Below are 23,810 nucleotides of genomic sequence, written 5' to 3'. Positions count from 1 at the left end.
GTTTTTCTTTATATAAGCATATATATATATAAAATTGTATATCTTTTGGGTTATGCATATATTAATCTTGGGTTATATTGTCATTAAATTCTCATTTAAAATTTAAGACAGAGTGAGTTTGTCATTGTGGAGACATATCCAAACCCATCAAACAGCCTATAACCCTTTCTGTTAAACCATTCTTGATTATGGAAGGGAATCTTCTCTTGTGATTGTGTTTGCCATGGTAATGAAATGTCTTTTGTTTTGAGCTAGTGCATTCTCTCACTGCCTGGTAAAAAGTACAAATATCAGTCAAGGTTTAATGTGAGTTATGGTTTTGAGTAGGTGCTGACTCTCCTCCTCCCTCTAACCCTTCCTTCCCCCCCATCAGCTGCCTAAAACCTGTAATAGATTTTCTAGGGGTACACAACAATAGAAGATATAATCCAGGTCTTACATTAATATAAACTTCAAGGAATTCCCTCCCTGCTCCTGGTCCACATTCTAACCTTTATTATTTTTTGTCTAACCTGTTGGTCTAAATATAAAGTTGGTCCACTCCTGAGGAATTATATATATATATATATATATGTATATATATGTATATACATATATATAATTTATATTTTATTTATATTATATTATAACTTATAATTTATATTTATAATTATATATATATTTATAATTATATATATATATATACAGAAGAGCAACTAACTGCTGAATAGTTTAATCTTAGATTATTGTCAGGGGGCACAGAAAGATGAAATGACTTGTCAATGATATATCTGGTATCTATTAGAAGCAGGAATCAAACCCAGATCAAGTATGATAATAATATTTGTATATACAATGTGTGAGAGACAGGGAAATGGACAGAGAGGGAGGTGGGATTCAGTGTTTCTGGATCATTATAATTTGTGAAAAACCAAAGTTGTAAAATGATGTAAAAAGGAACCACATTTTGAAATTTTTGAAAGTTAAACACTCCAATTGAAAAATGATCAAAAAAACATAATGAGTAGTTTTTAGAGGATAAAAGCATAGTTATTAAAATTCATTTGAAAGATGTTCTAAATCAGAAGTTTTGGCATATGGGTGTGATGGAATACCATTGTGCTATAAGAAATAATGAAGGAGATGGTTTCAGAAAAACCTGAAGAGATATAAAATGAAGTGAGTAGAACCAGTAGAGTAAAGGCAATTAATTGTGAATGACTTAATAACTATGATCAATAGACTTCTACCATAACTTCAAAGGAGTCATGTTGTGAAATGCTATCTGGCTCTAGATATAGAATTGATAGACACAATGCAAAAGGAAACATTTTTTCTTTATTTTTCTTGATTTTTCTTTAAAAACGTGGCCAATCCAGAAATGTTTTGTATGATTTCATACTTATAATAATATCTTGTTTCTTATCTTCTCAAAGACTAGGGAAAGGGGTTGGCGGGACGGAGAGAATTTTGAACTGAAAGTTTTTTTTTAAGTCAGAAGATTTTATGTTTGATCCTAGAAGTAATAGGGAGCCACTGGAATTTATTAGGTGGGGGAGAGAATGGTGGGGTGGCATATGTTTCATATGGTCAGACCTGTACCTTAAGAAGATCATTTTGGCAGTGAAGTTAAAGATGGATTGGAAGAGGGAAAGAGTTGAAGCAGAGAGAACAAACAATAGTTTATTGCAACAGTCTAGGAAGCAATTACCAAGAAGGAGCCCTCTCTTCCTTCCACCACCTACAGCAATTGCTGACCAAATGCCTATAATAGACAACCAAGGTGTTTAGAGGCAGTCAGGAGGCAACTTAGACTAGATGGATCAGCCCAAAAGCTACTACCGAGATAGGCCAGCACCCTGGGTCCAAAAATCTTTTGAAGATCAGTATCTCCCCAGTCCATGTCAATTTTTTAAAATAAAAAGTTATCTCTTCCATATCAACCTTTCCTTTTGGCAGCTTCAATATATTGCAATTCATTTTATTGCAGAATGGCATAAGAAATTAAATGGAGATTTTGGAAGAGTTTTGCAGAAGTCACAAATGACATGCAATGGCAAACAGACAACATAGAAAAAGTTTAGAAATTCAGAAATGCACAAAATATATGTATATTATTGCCAATATATTTTATTTTTCAGTATCATAATTATTTCTTTTTCTTTTAGTTTTTTTGCAAGACAGTGGTTAAGTGGCTTGCCCAAGGCTACACAGCCAGGTGATTATTAAGTGCCCGAGGCCAGATCTGAACTCAGGTACTCCTGACTCCAGAGCCCATGCTCTATCCACTGCACCACCTAGCTGCCCCACATAATTATTTCTTACTTTTCCTCTGTTATGAGGGGAGGGACAAAAAATTTTACATGAATATTCCCCTGCAATTTGGAAGGGATAACTGTATATAATTATGAAATAAAACAAAAGAAAACAAAAAACCCTGTCCTAATGTAGCTCCTAAAGCCATCAATCCAGGAGCAATATCTATAGAGAAGGAGATAATCTTTCCAACTACCACCAACACATCTTCTGACCAGCTGTCACCAGGCAGGTAGGATCAAGAGTCCTCACAATCCCAACACCTCCCAAACCAAACTTTGCAGAGGAAAGACTGTATAAGTGTCTCTATAGGTATCATAGTCCCTGCCTCTTTTGCAGCCATCTCTAAGAAGAATAAGAAAACAAAGTTCTCATCACCAAAATGGCACCATGAAATGGTTCGACAATTGTGGTTTTAATCATACAAATGCCACCAAAGAAGATGCATTACTATTTGCTGTGGACCACTGGTTAACTTCTATTTGGTTTGAAAATGAAGCCTCCTGTGTGTTGTCTCCACCATTTGATAATGAGTACTAGAGTTAGATCTCTCTTTCTTTTCTACTTGTTCACTGTTTAGCATAGTGCTTTACAAACAGTAGGCCATCAATAATTACTTTTTGCAACATGCATTCATATAATTTATGTTTATATATTAAAAATAAAATACATAGGGGAGGCTAGGTGGTGCAGTGGATAAACACCAGAGTCAGGAGTACCTGGCTTCAAATTTGGTCTCAGACATTTAATAATTACCTAGCCGTGTGACCTTGGGCAAGCCACTTAACCCCATTTGCCTTGCAAAAAAACCTAAAAAAAATAAAATACATAACTATCTGTATAAAATACATTGACAAACAATTCCTCTGATACACATTAATTTGTGATCTTGGTCTAGTCACTCATCTTCTTGGGCTTCAGTTTCTTCACCTGTAAAATGAAGAGGTTGAACTGAAATCCATTCTGGCTCTCCATTTGGGATCCTATGATTTTATGGTTTGGATTGAACACAGTTTTTACACACCAAATTTAGTGACTGTTATAGCAAGTAAATCGTGCTACCTATACTTTCTAAATGCTTCTTTTTTTTTTTTTTTGTTGAAAATAAACTATTACTCCTTGCCTATAGGGAACAAAAGGAGAACTAGGTAGTACAGTGGATAAAGTCCCAGGGCCTGGAATCAGGAAGACCTGAGTTCCAATACAGCATCAGATACTTATTAGTTCTGTGACCCTGGGCAAGATTATCCCTATATGTGTGTGTATGTATATATTTATGTATATGTTTGGATGTGTGTATAAAAGTATCTGGGCTTTCTTTTTTTTTTTTTTAATTTTGATTCCCCTGGGGTTTCCTGAATTTTTGCATTGTGACTTCTGACCATAATCTTCATGTTTGGGGGCAGCTAGGTGGTCAGTCCAGGAGCCAGGTGGACCTGAATTCAAATGCAGCCTCAGACACATTACTTATTTAGCTGTGAAACCTTTGGCAAGTCACTTTTCTCAACTTGCCTTACAAAAACAAAACAAAAAAAAACCCAAAACAACTTAACATAGCCCAAAAGTCCATAATCTTCATGTTTTCACTTCTCCACTCTTCCATCTTTGAGTTTCAGGGTGTTGGAGCTTCAAAACCTTCTTTGGTGTTACAGGACAGAGAGTCTGGTACCTCAAAAGGCCTAGACTTGGGGTGTTCCTGTCTGAGTGATGCAGCACTGTGGTGGCCTTTACCTATCTTGAATTCCCAAGTTCTTCTCTCTAGGATTTTCTTAGATTATCCACAGCTTTTACTGTCTACAGTCACGGAGCCTTGCAGATTTGCAGGGTCTTTCATCCATCTTATATCACAGTCATAGATTCCTTGCTTCCTTAGCATTGGCTGCCCCATTTCCTATGGCTCTCATGTTAGAAAATGAAAAGATATTAGTAATGTTTGCTAGTCCATACCTTTATGAGTAATTATTTTTCCCCCTGAAGTCTATTGAAACTTCACATAGAGTTCTGTAAGAAATCAATAAAGACCAGACTTCAAAAACCTTGGAAAGACTTGCATCAACTGATGCTGAGTGAAGTGAGCAGAACCAGAAGACATTGTATGCATTAACAGCAACACTATGTGATGATCAACTATGATGGACTTGCTCTTCTAAGCAGTATAATGATAAAAGACAATTCTAAAGGTCCTGTGGTAGAAAATACCATCTATATCCAGAAAAGGAACCATGGAACATAAATACAGACCAAAGTGCACTATTTTCAATGTTTAAAATTTGTTTTATGCATTATATATATATATATATATATATATATATATATATATTTTTTTTTTTTTTTTTTTTTTTTTTTTTAGTTTTTGCAAGGCAATGGGGTTAAGTGGCTTGCCCAAGGCCACACGGCTAGGTAATTATTAAGTGTCTGAGACCAGATTTGAACTTAGGTACTCCTGACTCCAAGGCCAGTGCTCTATCCACTGCGCCACCTAGCCACCCCTGCATTATATTTTTTTATTGCTGTCTCACTGTTTCATTCTCCTGTTCTAATTCTTCATTCACATGATTAATATGAAAATATTTGTAACATCGTCATATATGTAGAACTCATTTAAAATTACTTGATATAAAGGAGGAAGGAAAATGTGAAACTCAAAGGCTTACAAAAAATGAATGCTGAAAATTATTGTTGCAGGTGGATGAAAAAATTAAATAAATTTATTTAAAAAATAAAATAAAATGCTGATTTCTCTAAAAAAATAAAAATAAATTTCACATAGGGAAAGATTAACAAATGAACTTTTATTATCCATGCTAAGAATTGCATTATCACACAACCTTTTGTCTGATGTTAATAAAATAGTTTTTGGAAAATGATGCCAAATTTCTAACAATGTTAAATTAATTTTGAATCTCCTAATACTGATTTGTGTTATAATGATTTTTAATTTATTCAACATTAAGATGCAATAGTATATTTTAATTTTTGTCGGTAGTTTATAAAATGCTGGACCTAGAGGTGAGGAAGACCTGGGTTCAAATCTGATCTCATTTATTTGTTATGTAACCTTACAAATCACTTAATCCCTGTTTGCCTCAGTTTCCTCATCTGTAAATGAGCTAGAGAAGAAAATGGCAAATCACTCCAATATCTTAGCCAAAATATCCCCAAAAAAGGGTCACAAAAAATCAAATGTGATTGAGAAATGACTGAACAGCAGTTTCTACTTGATCTGTATACATATATGTAATAAATATATAAAATATGTATAAATATTGAAGACATTCATAATGACATGTCTGCATATATTAGTTGTAACTAATTCATTTCTTATTTTAATATATTGATATATTAGTAGAAAAGAAATATATAAACATACTTGCTTTTCAAAGTCAATACATGGCCCACAGGGGTCCTTAGGTATGGTTTAATGGCCCTTATTTTTATTGGAATTTGACACCACTACACTATCTGATATTCTTTCAATGGAATTTGGCTACAGTAATTTTCAAAGATTAATCACTAATAGGAATATGTTCTATTGATAAACTAAGATTTGGAAATAAGTTTTGGAGGAGAGTTAATATCCAACTCTGACATCTGGTGAGAATTTATGACTGAACAGACTAATGGTTTGTGCCAAAATATAACCAAGAATACTGAGGCTTGAAATTATTCATTTCATAAGTCATACATAGCTGTTTAGTGAAACTATTAAATATTCATCCAACAGAAACCAACAGAATTTGCAGAAAAGAAGCAAAGTTGAAACTTCTGACCTGATGTGAGTTGAGATGAGAGCAGGCAAGAGAGAAGGGGTTTGCTGCTGATGCCAGATGCCAATCTGATTGAAGGGGAGCTGTGATACCTCCTTGGAAAAAGCAGAAATCTGTTTTGTTTGAAGAGGTGAGTAGGGAAAGGCTACCTTACTCTCTATTGCCTTCTCCCATTTTGAATGGGGAAGACATCTCAAAGCAAGAGAAAAGATTATTAGGTAGATTTCAGACTTAAGGAAATTCTTTTCAATGAAGAATATCACAGTCCTTCACCGAATCAGCTAAAAGATCCCAGAAACTAGATTTATCAGAATCTCTCTCTCCCATTATCTAGGAAGCATTGAAAGAGGCTTTCTACTTCAGACACTTGGGTAAATGGTTGTTTACTTGGATTTTCTGTACTACAGAATCCATAATGTTTCAGTAGGTTTAGTCTGTGAAAGGACTTTTGTCTCCTGGACTCTTCAGCTAGTTTCTTTTAATGTTTCTGATGCTGGATCTGGATGTCCACTGGAGTTCAGGGCTATGGTTTGTTATGGGTGAAGAAATCACACAACTTTCTGAACCCAGTGTGTAAGGTGAAGAAGAAAAAAACATTTATGAAAAACTACAGCAAGTAAAGGAGTGATAAAGACAGCTGGTCAGCTAAACTCAGAGGGTTAAGAAATCTTTTAGAGATGTGCCCACATTACAGAAACTGCAAAAGGTCCTCTGGACAAATCAGAGTAGAAAGGGACCCTTTAAGAACACTTTTATAGATGTTTAAGGAGTGGTTAACATTGATGCTAGGTAGTATACACTGAGCATGTCATGGGGTAGTGGTCAGGGAACAGTTAATGGGGTATACGTGACAGATCAGGACATGACTATCTTCTGACCATGGCCACACACTAGAGCAGACTGGAATCAACAAAGATATAGTGCCACATACCAGGGGGTGTCTGGTGGCAGACCTATAGCTTGTCCTCTGTCCCACCAGTCCCCCACTAAATAGGGTTTGACAAATAAAAGTAAGAAAAAAATGTTTAGGGGCAGCTAGGTGCCCATGAATTTGAATTTTATAAAACAAGAATGCATTAAAATATATTAGGGAATTTTAACTGCTGACTGGCTATTTTAAAAATCTTAATATTTATATGAGGTTCCTCAAGAGATTCTACTTGATTCTAAAATTATTTTTTGACTGCTATTAATTGGTACAATTCAAAAATTAATAATATAAACAAGTGTGTATGTATGTACTAAAAAAATCAATAGGACATTTTCACACTTCTGTACTGGCCTGGAGAGTTAGGAAAATGTTTCTATTTTTGAGATTTTGATGCCAGCCTGAGTGTCCAAAAATCTCACTTTGGTAAATGTGTAACCTTTGTTCAAAAACAAAAAAAGAATCGTCGTGTGTTTGTCTTTGTATCTAACTGTGTTTTTGTGTGTGTGTATGTGTGTGTGTGTGTGTGTTCTGAAATAGTTCCTGATTGTTAACTGAGATCTGTATATGCTTTACATTTGAAAGTTATAAGCTTTGTGTTAAGAATACCTTTGCAAAATACCTGTGAACTAAGTTTTTGTTAGCCTAATTTTCAACCTGTTAATTAATTGAGATTTTTAAGTATTAATACTCTTGGTTTAGAAAAATGTAGCTAATTGTCATTTATTGTTTCATTTGTCCTGGAAAAAAGTGCTAAATTCTTTTTGGTTCATCCTGCCCTCAAGATGTTTTAATAAGGGGGCTGGGAGACTTTTTGGAAGCAATACCCATCTTGTGGTTAAAAAGAAAAATGCTAAATCGAAGAGTAATTTAATCTTCCCTTAATTTCAAGCTATTTAGAAGTTCTGTAACTTCTGTAATGTATATATATTTATGACAAAGTAAAATCTTCTCATCATTTGTTATTTGAAAATAGAAAGTGCATTTTCTCTGCTATGTAAGGTCTATCTCCTACAATGATGACTTGGCCTGTGTCAAAGCTGTGTTGGCATCTGTGTTGGTCATCTCTGTGTTGGCACCAGTGAATTCCTTATCAGGAATTCAAGAGACATTTTGGAGAAGGAGAGAAAAAATCCTACTGTTATTTGTAAACATTTACTTTCCCGTCTAAGTGAGTTTCCTGTCAATAGGACTTTTAAGCAAATGTAAGATTTGAGAGAATCATATTGTACACTGTGCCATCTATGTGAAATCTCATTGGTTATCTAATTCAGTTTTTTATTATTCTTTGTTCTTTCTGTATAAAATGTCCCCAAATTTTGTATCAGGATTGGCATTTGTAAGGATGCCATCCACCCAGGGGTTCTTGGTAAGATCCTTCATTTGTAAACTAACCTTATTCAATTTGTAGCCTAAGAAAATTATGGTTAACCTGTATCAATTTGTTAACATTGCTTAGTAACTAAGGCATGAATAAAAGTTAATTGGGGTTTTGAAAAAATTTCATGAGATTGAAACCTTGGGGATTCTCATTTTCTTTTTTTCATTGTTTGGTTTTGTTTTACGAGAATGAGATTTTAGCATCAAAATATTATGTTTAATTTAAGTTAATAAATATATGTTTAATTATAAAGTAAAAAAAATTGCAGATTTCTTCTCTCATGTAAATTGTAAACAGAGAAACAGGAAATTGGAAAGTATGTCCTGATTGTGGAATGTTTTCTGCTGATGTGTGTGTGCGGGGGTCTGTAAGTAAGATCTTTATCAGTTATGTGATACGCTTTTGTAGACTTATAATTATTTGGTTGCCTCTTATGAATATATAAGTTATTTGAATATAACATTAAAGTCTGGAATTAATACTTGATTATTTTGTGAGGATAATAAGGGAAATATCAAAGCCAAGACCAGCACTAGGATTCCAAATATTACTAAATAATGTATAATATAATAATGGGAATATTGTTTAGTAAAATTTTAATAGTACATATAATAATTGACTTGATTACCTAATTGTTATTTCTATTGTTTTATTACATTGGAATACACATGTTGGAAATTTAAAGTCACCTAAGATGTTCTAATGGTTTTAAAGAATTCTGAAAGTAGGGACAGGTAGGTGGCTCAAGGCAGCTAGGTGGCACAGTGAATAGAGTACTCCTGTAATCAGAAGGACCTAAGTTCAAATCCGACCTCAGACACTTAATAATTACCTAGCTGTGTAGCCTTGGGCAAGTCACTTAACCCCACTGCCTTGCAAAAACCTAAAAAAAAATCTGAAAGTAATAATTTGTATTTTGAATATGGCTAGTAAATAGGGTTAATGTGGTTATCTTTATAGAAGTTTCTAGCTATATATGTAAATTAGGATTATTGTGGATATATATGTAAATATATATACATATTTATTATTTATATGTATATATTTATACACATCCCAAAATTGGGACTATTGTGGATACACACACACACACACACACACACACACACAAATTTATACACGTCCCAAAACTGTGGTTGTTTGCTTTGAGGTAAAAGCACCTATGTAACATGAAGAAGATGAAATACTAGTGATAATTTAGAGATTTTCCTGTGGCAATCTCTAGCTAATTATTATGTGAGAAGTCTGGAGATCATGGGCAATCTCCTAGCCAAAGGAGATGTTTAGTTATTTTAAAGCTAGTTAATAACCAAATGGGTCCATAAGGAAAAAGCTGATTTTATAAAAAAATCAGTTCTAAATGTGAACTAGGATTATTGTGTTTTTATATCTCAAAATCTGCTTATTGTATCAGCAATGTCCTTAGATACATGAGCAATAATTGAATTACATACAGATCCCTGTATCTCTTATACCAAATTACAACCTGGCATACTTTTGACTCTTTCTTAGTGCTCAAGCCTGAAGTTCTGATTATAGGTATTTGCTGTTTTACAATATATTGATAATTGATCTGTCTGACATCAGGTATGTTAAAAATAGAAAGACAACAATATGCCAGTGAAGCCATTAAACCTATGAGGTTTGATTCTGCAGGTGGAGTGACTGGCTTTTTGAAAAGGATTGTCTTGAACCTCTGCCTGTAAAGGACATCTAATACATAGGGGAACATATCTTATGTCCCTCTCTGTTCTTTAATAGCATATTGTTATAATCATGCCAGGTGTACTATAATTTTTTTTTAGGTTTTTACAAGGCAAATGGGGTTAAACGGCTTGCCCAAGGCCACACAGCTAGGTAATTATTAAGTGTCTGAGATCAGGATTTGAACCCAGGTACTCCTGACTCCAGGGCTGGTGCTTTATCCACTATGCCACTTAGCCACCCCTCAGGTGTACTATAATTAAGTATGAGAGCGAGCCATTGGAACTCTATCTTCTAAATCTTTAATAATTGGCAAGTATTTAGTTTTGACACTTTTAAACATAGGATGTGACTATTATAACAAGTTCCCTTAGGGAAAAGAAATATCAGAATGATTGCTTATATCAGGATAATGCCAAGTGGTCTATTTGTTTTAACTGCTTTAAAGGATAGATCCATTCTTCCACTACAATTTTATTTATTCTAAACATGGCCAAAGTTCCAACAGAAAATTTTGTTGCAAATAACTTATTGGACACATGCAGTTTTGAGCTTTTGGTTTCAATTTAATGTGGCATCCATTAATGAATCTGTGCTATATTGGAACCCATGTTCTTATAAAAAGTAATCTGATACTGGCTTAGGATCATAAAGTATAATTATGGCTTTTTATAGAACTTCTAGTTTTTTTTAATTTATTTTTTTATTCTCATTTTGTACAAATGTTTTTTTACATTAATAAAATATTCTTGTTTACAAGTAAACAAAATACCCCTCCTCCCCCATGAATATAGATAGACTTGCTTGGGCAAAAAAAGTAAAAGGGAGAGAAAAAATTAAAATAAAAAAAATAGTAATAATTGTAGGTATGGCCAGGTGGCGCAATGGACGAAGCACCAGCCCTGGAGCCACAAGGACCCGAGTCCACATCCAGCCTCGTAAACCCAACAATCACCCAGCCCTGTGACATGCAAGCCACCCAATCCCCACTGCCCTGCAAAAACCAAAAAAAAAAGAAAGAAAAAAAAGACCCAAAATAAAATAAAATAGTAATAATAGTAGGGGTGGCTGGGTGGCAGACAGAGCATTGGCCCTTGAGCCAGGAGCACCTGGGTCCAAATCCGGCCCCAGACACCCAAAGATCACCCACTATGTGGCCCCAGGCAGGCCATCCAGCCCCACTTGTCCTGTACCCTCCCCCAAATAATAATAACAAAAAATGTGCTTGAGTCTTTGTTCCAACACCAACAACTCTGTTATGGGTGGATCACATTCTTTATGATAAGTCCATCACAAAAGTTATTTCCATATTTTTCCACCGTTGCCATTGCTGATCATAACTCCCTCCTTTCTTATTTCTCCACTACCATGTACTCTATTTTCTCTCTCCTTTCACTCTGACTCTGCTGTAGGGTCACTGAGTGACACAGCAGACAGATCCCTGGTCCTGGGGCCAAGAAGCCCTGAGCCCCCATACCACCCCTTAGGCCCAGCATCCACCTGGCCCTGTGGTCCTGGGCAGGCCTTCCAATCCCAGCCCCTTGCAAGAAGTAAGAAAGAAAATGTGTTATATCTGGCCACTCTCCCCCCATGGTCCATCCTCTCCTCCTTTATTCACATCCCCACCCCTTCCCTCTGCTCCCCGCTCCTTCTTACTCCAGAGGTCTATACCCCATTGAGTATATATGCTGTTTCCTCTCCTAGCCATCTCTGATGAGAGTAAAGGTTCCCTTATTTCCCCTTGCCTCCCCACTTCCATATCATTGCAATAGCTCATTGTAATAAAAAAAAAATCTTATATGAAATATCTTGGACTATTCCCCCTCTCCTTTTTCTTTCTCCCATTCCATTTCCCTTTTTTTCTATTGACTCTATTTTTACACCATATTTTATCTTCGAATTCAGCTTTCTCCTGTGCTTCAACTGCTCTATTAACTGAGAAGGTTCATATGAGTATAATCAGTTTCATTTTTCTATGCAGGAATACATGCAGTTCATCCTCATTTAGTCCCTCATATTTCCCCCCTCTCCTCCAATCTCCATGCTATGCTTCACCTGAGTCCTGTATCTGAAGATCAAACCTTCTGTTCAGCTCTGGCCATTCCAAAAGGAACATTTGAAATTCCCCTGGTTCATTGAAAGTCCATCTTTTTCCCTGGAAGAGGACATTCAGCTTTGCTGGGTAGTTCATTCTTGGCTGCATTCTAAGCTCTTTTCAGTCATATTTTCAATACCTTCACTGAGGATGAACACAGCATCAAGGTCACCCACTACACTAATGAAGTTGCTGCTAAGTCCTGTGTGATCCTGACTGCAGCTCCACGATATTTGAACTATGTCCTTCTGGCTGCTTGTAATATTTTCTCTTTGACTTGGGAGTTCTGGAACTTGGCTATAATATTCCTAGGGGTTGGTTTTTTGGGATCTCTTTCTCTGGGGGATCAGTGGATTCTCTCCATTTCTATTTTGCCCTCTGCTTCTAGAATATCAGGGCAATTTTCCTGTAGTAATTCTTTGAAAATGCTGTCAAGGCTCTTTTCCTGATCATGACTTTCAGGTATTCCAATAATTTTTAAATTATCTTTTCTAAGTCTGTTTTCCATATCAGTTGTTTTTTCAATAAGATATTTCACATTTTCTTCTAATTTTTCATTTTTTTTTGTTTTGAAGCATTGATTCCTGATTTCTGTTAAATTCATCAATCTCCCTGAATTCTCTTCTTTGTCTGAAGGATTTGTTCTCCTCAGAGAGCTTTCTTATCTCTTTTTCCATCTGGCCAATTTTGCTTTTTAAAGCATTCTTCTCCTCAATAACTTTTTGAACTGTTTTATCCATTTGATCTAAGCTGGTTTTTAGCATGCTATTTTCTTCAGCATTTTTTTGGATTTCCTTGACTAAGCTGCTGACTTCATTTTCATGTTTTGCCTGCATCTCTCTCTCCTTTCTTTTCCCAGTTTTCCCTCCAACTCCCTCATTTGATTTTCAAAGTTATTTTTGAGCTCTGTCATAGCCTGAGCCCAATTTCTGTTTTTCTTGGAGTCTTTAGATGCAGGAGCTTGTGCTTCCTCATCTTCAGACTAAGTATTTTGATCCTTCTTGGGCTCATGAGCAAAATATTTCTCAATAGTCTTCCTTTTGTTTCTTTGCTTGCTCATTTTTCCAGCCTGGGCCTGGTTTGGGGTGCTTCCTGAGCTTTTGGGACACTTCCACAAGGGTCTCAGTGTGTGAGGCTCTGTCCTCCCTCCTGGTCTGTGAATGACCATAAGCGCCCCCCTATGCCACGGGGCTGAGGTGGGGGGGTCCTGCTGTTTTATGGGGGGGCCTAGACTGGGATCAGGATCTGAATGTGGTCAGAGCCCCAGAGTCCTGTTCCAGGGGCAGAGGACAGAGCTCTGCAGTCTCTCTTCACTCCCCCTCCCTCAGCTCAATGGTCTCATACCCTGGGGGCTCATGCTTACCCGCTCCGTCTGCTTCTGTTTCGTGGATCAGGGCTGGGAAAAGACCAAGCTGCTGGCTGTGTGCCCTGGGGGCTGGGTTCCAAGTGCTTGCTCTGGCAGAGATCCCTTCCCCCACTTTGTGCCTGGTGCTCCCCAGGGTGCAGCTCAGGAGACTCCCCCGCTGCTGTGAGCCACAGCTCCCAGCGCCCTTGGGGCTGCCTCCAGGAGGCTGAGGTTCTTTGGCTCTGGCGGGCCACCCCTCTGGCAGGCCGCCCCTCCGACCCAGGGGAGCAGAACCTTTCTGCTCTTTTCCGGGTTGCCTTGAGTAGGAGAACTGCCTCACTGTGTCCCTCTATGGGTTCTGTCTCTCGAAAGTTTAGTTAGAGTCCTTAGCTGATGAATTTTATCAGAGAGCTCCTAAGACTGGATCCCTTCTGTTCGCCATCTTGGCTCCGCCCCCTCGAACTTCTAGTTTTTTCTAGTTATTGGGCCTCTGTTAAATAGCTTTCTCTGTTAAAATCTCTCTCTCTCTCTCTCTCTGGTTTTGCTTGCTTACTCCTTTTTTTTACTTGAGTTTTGTTTCTCTAGATTACCAGCTGTACATGTCCAAGACCAGCTTCTGCAGGATGCCAGTCAGCTGTGCCAGTCCTGATAGCCAATATCTTCTAGACCTTGTCTCAATGGAATTCTTGCTGCAGTGTATTCATCTCCAAATGGAATCTGAAAGTCCTAGAAGAATCTGGGTCCCGAATAATTTTGAGGGAGGAAATGATGTAGAAAATTATGAATGTAACAGAAACAAAATCTGTAATCTTTTAATGCTGTTAAAATCTGAGAATCTTGTTAAGGATATAGAAAGTTCTTTGCTCTTGAGATGTAAATTGACTCCTATTGTTTCATTGTTTAACATAAAATTCCTTATTCCCAACCTCCAGCTTTCAAATTTCCACCTGGTTTTGGCCACATAAAGGGAGGGATTTCCCCTTTTGCCCTCAGTGCCCAGGTAGGGGATAAGGCTACAAAAGCTGTTTGGGACCAGTCAACTCAACTTGACTGTTCCTTATCTCTGTCTCTCTTTACCTATATCTCTCACTCTCCCTCTCCCTCTTCCTCTGTCTCTGTTGCTGTCTCTGTCTCTGTCTACCAAGTAACTGCACCTAGCCTTTTGTTATTTACCCAGTCATAAAGTGCTTGTTGACCCTTCAGGAGAAAAAGTTTGTTAACCAGTTTACTTTGCTATATTTCATAATAAAATCCTGAACAGTTTTAACATTCCAGAGAGTGTGCAAATTCTTTTACTTTTCAGGGGCCCCCAAATTCTATCCTTATCTGGTTACTCCAAATAACATTTACAACAATAGGATTAGTTGTAAACTAAAAATTCTTAGCTTGATCTTTCTGAGTAAGACTTTCTATTCACTGTATTTTAGTAAATAAAGACCAAGATTATGGAAACTCCCAGAAAAGCATAGAAGAGGAAAACTTGGTCACCAATATAAAACAGCAGAGACAATGTACTCACAAAACAGCAAAAGTTCACTTCACAGCAGGATACTGGCAACCTCATAGGGTTAAGAGTATGAGTTGTGCTGACCACTCATTTATCCTTTTTTTAAAAATTTTATTTATTTAAGGCAATGGGGTTAAGTGACTTGCCCAAGGTAACACAGCTAGGCAATTATCAAGTATCTGAGATCACATTTGAACTCAGGTCCTCTTGCCTCCAGGGCTGGTGCTCTATCCACTGTGCTACCTAGCTTTCCCTGACCACTCATTTATAACCCTTCACAACTGTGCCCTTGCTATATGGGTTTCTCTCATGCACCCTTTTCTATGTTCTTTGGTTGTTCTTTCTCTGGATGTTTCCTGGGCATTTTTGTTCATCTTCTTATCATTCTTGGTTATGGAAGAGTGTAGTCATATGAGCATGGGATAATTTTTTTCTTGTGACGGTGTTTGCCATGGTAACGAAGTATCTTTTGTTTTGAACATTCTCATACTGACTGGTAAAAGTACAAATATTCAGGTTTTATTGTGAGTTATGGTGTTGAGTAAGGTGCTGACTCTCTCCTATTTCCTCTACCCCCCCCCTCCCCCCAGTACCTAAAACCTGGAATAGATTTTCTAGAGGTACACAGCAATAGAAGATTGTACTCTAGGTCTCACATTAATACAAATTTTAAGGAGTGCTCTCCCTTCTCCTACTCTACATCCCAACCCTTATTATTTTTTGACTAACTAGCTGGTTTAAATATAAATCACTCCTGAATATAAGCTATAAGGAGTTCTCAGTGAAGAATTTTCTCTATAGATGCAGATGGGTGACAAACTGTTGGATAGTTAATTTTAGAATATTGTCAGGGAGCACTGAAAGATTAAATGATATCAATGCTTAAGTGCTTAAGGAGTGGTTAACATTGATGCAAGGTAGTATACATTGAGCATGTCATGGGGTATGGTCAGGAAACAGTTAATGGGGTATATGTGACAGATCAGGACATGACTATCTTCTGACCATGGTCACACACTAGAGCAGACTGGAATCAACTGGTGGCAGATCTATGGCTTGTCCTCTGTCCTACCAGTGCCCCACTAAATAGGGTTTGACAAATAAAAGCAAGAAAAAAATGTTTAGAAGTGGAAGAAGAATAGAGACCTGGAGCCCCAAGAAGGGAGAGGGAGAGGCTGGATTGCAATGTATATTTCGCATCCAAGAGGCCTCTTGTAGTATTTCCTTGGCATATAGTTTCGTTTCATGGGAATTTTTTTTTAGGTTTTTTTTTTTTTCCAAGGCAAACGGGGTTAAGTGGCTTGCCCAAGGCTACACAGCTAGGTAATTATTAAGTGTTTGAGACTGGATTTGAACCCAGGTACTCCTGACTCCAAGGCTGGTGCTTTATCCACTACGCCACCTAGCCACCCCTGAGACTATCATTTTTTAAAGTTTAAGTTCAGTTTTTCCAAGAACGAAGGTGATAGAGGGAAAGTGTATACTGAATTGAGAAATGTTTTATAACCTCTTTTCTTGAATATTTTCTTATAAAAATTAATTGGTGGAAATCAATTAAATTATCCTTGAGAGATAATTACTGAATCAATCAGTGCAATAAAGGAGATGCTAATTATTACTGATGAGTAGTATTATGTGTAGAAAAATGTACTTATGAGTCATAGATTCCTGAGGAGATGTAGAAACATTGATCCCATTCATCAGTGATTGCAATTTGGGATAAGGATCCTCAGAAACTTTGTGGGTTATTAGAAAATCAATAATAAAGACACAGATCTACAGATCCACTCTACTCCTCCTTCAACCCTTTCTCTGTACTTGAGAAGTCTCTAAAGTCCCTTTGGGAAGTTACATGGACCAGTGAATGGAGTGCTGAGTCTCATCAGAGATCTTAATAAAAATCTCAAATCTTAAATTATGTTCTCAGGAGTCATTGCTTCAATGATTGGTCAAGTTTCTATTTGAAAGTCTCATGCAACCTGTCCAATTCCTTGATGGAAAAGAGATTATCTTCCTTTTTTGGGGGGTAATTTTTTTTGTCCTTGATAGGTATTTCCAAGTCTTCCTCAACTTGACACTTATTCTCATGGTTCCACTATCAGTAGGAAGCATCAGAAGTTCTGGGTCAGGAATTATGTGGTGGGCTCTACCCCAACAAAGGGAGATATCTTTGTTGTTGCTATCACTAGATCTATTTGCTGCCCTTCATCTAAACCACTCATTATGCAATTCTAAAAATTTAAAAGTTCTTTCTCTGTTTGCTGAATGCCCTGAGTGTTAGTATGTTGACAATATATCTTCTGTAGAATAACCAACAATAACCAAACAATGAAACAGAGTTTTTTAGTTTTTTTTACCCTTTTGGGCAACCACTGAGTGGTTCACTAATTGTGAGCAGGACCTTACTCCAGAGGACTCCTTGCGAGAGGTGAAATCTCTGGAAGTACACCTCCAGAGGCAAGTGAAGATGTCAAGGAGAACTGAAATCATGCTATATGATGTTTGTAGAATCTAATCTCAACTCTGGTCATGAATCACTAGTCTCTACTTGCACAGCCCATTATATTAAAGTCTATGTCTGAAACAGAATTGACTATCCCTAGGTAAAAAATGAAAAAGAAAACCCTTTCCTTGAAATTTCCTTTTATTTTTTCTTTTGTTGAGTACATCACTGTCCTTCCATTCTTGTCATATCCTGGTTTACAAATTCATAATAATCATTAATTCTTCACTGTCTCATTCTCATAACTTGTATAACCGCCATCTTAGTTCAGTTCTTTATCTTTGCTTGCCTGGAATATTTGCAATGTTTTTTAATTGCTCTTTCTGCCTCTTTTTTCTTCACATAGCTGCCAAAATTTCCTGAAACACATCTGACTACATAGCAAAAAGTTTAAATAGATTTCTTACTTTGAAATGTTCATATACTTTGACCAATTATCAATTGAGGAATGGTTCTTAGTCTCATAAATTAGACTCAGTCATTATATTCAATTATATTATATGTATATCAATAATATTCAGCTATATTCTTGGAAATTTTATCTTTTTGGTGGATTTTTTTGTAATGATTTCTCCTATTTATCTGTTTCCTTTCTAATATATTAGATTTGTGCAAAACTTTAAAATTTCATCTAATCAAAACAATATCTTCTATTATCCTATCACTTGTTTAGTGTTGAAATTTTCTCCCATCCTTAGATTTAAAAAGTAATTTCTTCCTTGTACCTAATTTGTTTATGGTCTAACTAGGTCATTTATTCCTTTGAAGGTTATTTAGAAGATGGTGTGAGATTTTGATATTATCTTAAGTTTGGCCAAACTGCTGCCCAATTTTCCTGGCAGTTTTGTCAAATAATCAGCCCTTCTTCCAGGAATGGGGGTGTTTGGTTTTATCAAATCCTATGCTATAGCATTTATTTCCTTCTGAAACCTATTCCTCTGATTAACCTCTCTATTTTTTAACCACTATAAAATTATTTTTAAAGATTACTGCTTTGTGGTATAGTTTAAAATCTGGTAATGATAGACACCTCTCTCCTCATCTGTCTACTTTCTCAATTTTTTTCACTATTATCTTTGGAATGATTGATCTCCATAATAACTTTTGCTAATCTTTCAATCTTTATAAAAGTCTTTTGGTTAATTTTAATTGATACAAAATTGAATAAATGGACTAATTTTGGTAGTATTTTATAATATTGGTTCAACCTATCCATAAGCAATGAAAGTTTCTACAGTTGTTTTTATGCAAAGATTGCTTTATAGTTAGATTATAAGTAGTTTTGGGTACAACTCAGAGCCACTCTCAAGTATTTTATTGTTTCTGCGCTCATTTTGAATGGAATTTCTATTTTTCAGTTTTGGGGACTGCATTTTGTCAATTCCTTTTCACAGTCCATTACAATAATCCTTTGATCTTTATTACTCATAATATTAAAATTATTTCATATTTAATTTTAATATTATGAACAATAAAAACCAGCTCAACTCATGTGGTCACAGTTCCTCATTTTGGGCAACTGTCTGCTATCTTGATATTCTCTTTTGGCCTCTAACCTCTACCTCTCTGTTCTTGTAGGATCTTTATTTACTGCGATTTTATTTAAGGGATTAAGTGACTTACCCAAGGTCACACAGCTAGGCAATTATTAAGTGTTTGAGGAGAACCCAGGTTCTCCTGACTCCAGGGCTGGTACTTTATCCATTATGCCACCTAACGATCCCCTCTTCCTTATGTTAAATCGAATTTGCATTCCTGGGATAAATCTAAGCTAGTTATAATGTGAATTTTTCCTAATATGTTGCTATAGCTTATTAATTTTTTGAAACCATTTTTAAATCAATATGTTTAGTAAAAGTTGCTTAGCCATTACTATTTGCCTATCCCCCATGTGAACCCTGCCTTTTTTTACTAGTTGTGTTTCCCAAAATAAATTCTTTTTGCTTTGGGAAGTTCAATAAAATAAATATTTATTATGTACCTACTATGAGTCATGAACTCTGCTAACAACTGGGGCTACAAGTAATAAAGAGATGGTTCCTGTCCTCAAGGAGCTTATAATCTAAAAGGGAAAATAGTGAGGTAGAGGAAATACTAGGCAGAGAGCAAATAGTAAAATTTGTGTTTTTCTATGCAGATCTTGTGTATCCTGAAAACTATTATGTTATAGAAAAAAACTAGAAAAGTTTGCTTCTATTCCTCAGAACTTTCTCCTCTGAACCAGACCTTGGGTTGATAAAAACTCTCTTGGGTACAAGATAGGACATGTGGCCCTGCTCTTGGGAGGATCATTCAAGGACAGGGAAGTAGAGAATAGAGGCAAAAGAGAATATCAAGATAGCAGGCAGTGGCCCAAAATGAGAGGCTGAGACCACAGGGGTTTCTCCTGACTAGTCTGTCTCAGAGTAGGCCCCATTCTCTGCAAACTCTGCCCTCCCACCCACTCCCCACCATCAAGGGAGGAGTCCAGCTAGGGCACTTATAGGCCCACCCTTCAGATTTTCCCAAGAATGAAGAACAAACAATAACTATGTGCTACACTGAGTTGGGTGCCAAAGATAGCAGAAAGGCAAAAATAGCTCCTGCCTCAAGGAACTTCCAGCGCAACATGATCTCTATGAACAAATGGAACATAGGCAGAACAAATTGGAGATTATCACAGCTCTAGCCAGAAAAGATCTTAAAGGTCATAGAGTTCAGCCCCTGAATTTTTACAGAACTATTTTCAGAACTAGAGCAGGATTGTTGGCCATATTGACTCCCCCAACCCCATTAGACAATGAGTTCCATAGGGGAAGACCTATCATTTCTTTGCACAGTTTCTGGGACATAAAAAAATAAGATTTAATAACAATTGTTTGGCTTAACTTGACCACACTGGGGAGGGACCTTAAAAGTCACTGAGTCTAAATCTTTCATTTTACATATCCAAAGCTAGAACTGGAAGGGACCTTAGTAACCATCTAACTCTGTCCCTCACAGATGAGGAAACTGAAATTCAGAGAAAATAAGCTAATGTGCTTGGGAGGAGGTGGGGAAGTAAAGCAGTTAGGAATTGTCCTATATAGCATTTGAACCAAGGTCTTCCTGATTGCAGGACCAGTAACAAATCCAGGTTCTTCCCTTTCTTATTCTTCTTGGTTCACCCAGACCCCATCCCCACTGGAGCATTAGACAGTCACCATGTTTTCTTTTCAGGGGCAAAGGTAAAGATTCAATGCTCTAAGTCAGAATCTGAAGGGAGTGAGGCAACCTCACCTAACATTTAATTTCATTGTCAATGGAAAGATTCAGAAGGCATCTGGCATTGTTATTCTTCTGCTCAGTATATGGAGATCACAGAGGCTTTTAGGTCAGGGTGATTCAGAATTTCCTCTCATTTTCTATACTGGAGGCTAAAGTTTGGTCCAAAGGGATAATTTGGGATAAAATTTCCCTGGCATCTTTTCCTATCCAAAGAGGATGAGATTCAGGGACCCATGTTCTGACTTGTACTCCCACTTTACACTGAATTAGCCTCTTTCAGCTTTTCTCTGGGTAGGGAGACACTAACTATAAATATTTAAGAAAATATTCCTGGTCTTTTTAGAAGCTCTTCTATAGAAAAAAAAGTCACTAGAGTATTTGATCAACTTTCTATTCACTCCATCCTTTACTCCATCTCAGAAAATTCTAGAACAACTAGTTCTGTGAGATGATAAGATTCATGAGGCAAATTTTTCATTTTTTGTAGTTTAGTTTGGTCTTTTTCCCCATCAAGGATTCTGTCATGGAATTTAGTTTGTCTTTCATTTTTGTCTCTTTAGGGATAATATTGGTTCAAACAATATTGGTTCAACCAATCCTTATCCCTTTAGGGATAAGGAAACAAGTCTAGCTGTCATTTATTCAGTGTCTACTTTGTGCCAGGCATGATGCTAAGGCACTGGGAATACAAAAAGTAACAACAGACTGTCCTAGTCCTCCAAAAGCTCAAGTCTAACAGAGGAGACAACAGGCTAACAATTAACTACAAACTATATATGGGACAAATAGGAGGTGATTAAAAGAGGAAAAGCATTAATTAAAAGAGGTGCGGATGTTAGATGGCACTTTACACAAGCCAGGGAAACCAGTAGATAAAGATGAGGAAGAAGAAGACTTCCAGGTCTGGGGACAGCAAGAGAAAATGCCTGGAACTGAGAGATGGAGGATCTTATTCCAGGAATACTAGTATCACTGAGGGGAACAGAGTAGTTGGAAACAAACTTGTCAGAGAGTGAGAGGAGAGAAAGTGAACATCCCAATTAGCTTTTTCAAGGAGTTCTGCCTCAGAGGGTAGAGAGATAAAGGATAGTAGTTAGGGGAATGAGAGTATCAAAAGACAGTTTTTTGACATTGGGAGAGACATGGGCATGTTTGTTTGTTTATTTATTTATTTTTGAGACCATTTATTTATTCTGTGCAGGAGAGGCAAGAAAACGTGGTTGGTCACTGGGAGTCTTTGAGTTGGTTGGGGTTCAATACCGATAGTGGTCAGGTTTGAAGGGGCCCTCTCAGGGCAGGCTGAAGTACTGGGACTGTTTCTCTGTCAGTTTAGTTAGCTTCATACTCAGTTTACCAAGGAGGGCCTCAGCCACAGTTTCATCCAGCTTCTTGGGGAGGAAGTACACTCCCACAGGGTATATGTCCAGGTGGGTCCACAGTTCAATATGGGCCAGCACCTGGTTGCTGAAGGAATTGCTTATGACAAAACTGGGATGACCCAGCCCAGGTTGACAAGATGGCCCTCTGCCAGCAGGATGATCCAGCATTCATTCTTCAACTTGTAATGGTCCACCTGAAGTTTCACATTCACATTATCCACAGCATTTTGATTCAGTCATTTCACATCTATTTTCACATCAAAGTGGCCAGTGTTACACACTATGGCATCATCCTTCATTTGCTCAAAATGCCTGCCCAAGATGATGTCTATGCATCCTGTAGTGGTGACATAGATGTTTCCCTCTTTGCAGGCCTCATCCATGGTAGTCACTTTAAAGCTTACCATAGAGGCCTACAATGAATTGATGATCTCTGTGATGATAACTCGGGCACCAAAGCCACAAAGGGCCTGAGCACAACCTTTGCCCACATAACCATAACCTGTCACCACAGCCACCTTGCCTGCAATTTTCACATCATTTGATGCTATCAATGAGGGACTCACAGCAGCCATACAGGTTGTCAAACTTGCTCTTGGTAACAGAATCATTCACATTGATGGCTGGCACTTTCAGAACTTTGTTAACCTTCATCTTTCTTGTATAGATTGGGGACACCTATGGTAGTTTCCTCTGAGATGCCTCTAATATCCTTCAGGAGATCAGGGTATTTGGTGTGCACAAGGTTAGTGAGATCCCCACCATCATCCAGGATCATGTTGAGGGGCTGCCCATTCTTGAAAAAGAGGGTCTGCTCAATGCACCAGAAATATTCCTCATCAGTCTCTCCCTTCCAAGTGTACACAGGGGTGCCAGTTTTGGCAATAGCAGCTGCCACGTGGCCCTGAGTAGAGAGAATGTTGCAACTGGACCACTGTACCTTGGCTCCCAGGGCCATCCATGTCTCAATAAGAACAGCTGTCTCCACGGTCATATGGAGGCAGCCAGAAATCTGGGCACCCTTCAGGGGTTTGGTGGCAGAATACATCTCTGAAAGTTTCATCAGGCTGGGCATCTCATTCTCTGCTATGTTCAGGGCCTTGTGTCCCCAGGTGGCCATTGATGTCAACAACTTTGTAGGGAAGTTTGTCAGCCATGTTATGGCTTCCTCTGTAATTACTTAATGTAATTACTTAGCAAAGACCATGGTACGGAGACTTTGGGGATGGGGGGGATGAGGCTGCAGGAGGGTGAAGGCCGACAGCGGGCAGCAGTTGGAGGGAGAGACATAGGCATGTTTACATGTAGTATGGTAAGAACCAACCAATAGGAGTGGAGATAACAGAGGAGGCAATCTATTGGAGGAGATGGAATGAAATAGGATTGTTTGTATTGGCAAAGAGAATAGCCTTGGTAAGGAGTAAGGAGTGGCAGAAGATATGTGTTTGTGTGTGTGTGCGTGTGTGTGTGTGTATTGTACATCTATGAGGGATATGAAATAAGGAAGAAGGGAGAAGAGGGAGTTCATGGTAGATGGTCTCAATTTTTTCTATAAAAAGTGAGCAAAGATCTCAGCTGAGAGAGTAGGGAGAGGGCATCATGGGAAACTGAGGAGGAATGAGATGGTTTAGAAGAGCTTCTGTGGAGAATGGGAAATTGA

The 23,810-nt window shown here is 37.5% G+C and overlaps 1 long non-coding RNA gene and 1 pseudogene across 2 annotated transcripts in view; one reads left to right on the top strand and one right to left on the bottom strand.

Annotated features, from left to right (window-relative positions):
* Nucleotides 1–23,810, top strand: part of LOC141521939 (uncharacterized) — a 59,815-nt gene that overhangs the window by 12,722 nt on the left and 23,283 nt on the right. For both annotated transcript variants that reach the window (XR_012478089.1, XR_012478088.1), the window contains exon 2: nucleotides 6,020–6,192. This is a non-coding gene — a long non-coding RNA (uncharacterized LOC141521939). The remainder of the gene's footprint in view (nucleotides 1–6,019; nucleotides 6,193–23,810) is intronic.
* LOC141520146 (adenosylhomocysteinase pseudogene) lies at nucleotides 22,025–23,307 on the bottom strand (annotated as a pseudogene).

The sequence above is a fragment of the Macrotis lagotis genome, chromosome 4, assembly GCF_037893015.1.
Source record: "Macrotis lagotis isolate mMagLag1 chromosome 4, bilby.v1.9.chrom.fasta, whole genome shotgun sequence".
NCBI classification, from domain to species: Eukaryota; Metazoa; Chordata; class Mammalia; order Peramelemorphia; family Peramelidae; genus Macrotis; species Macrotis lagotis.
This window is presented reverse-complemented; position numbering and strand designations above follow the sequence as displayed.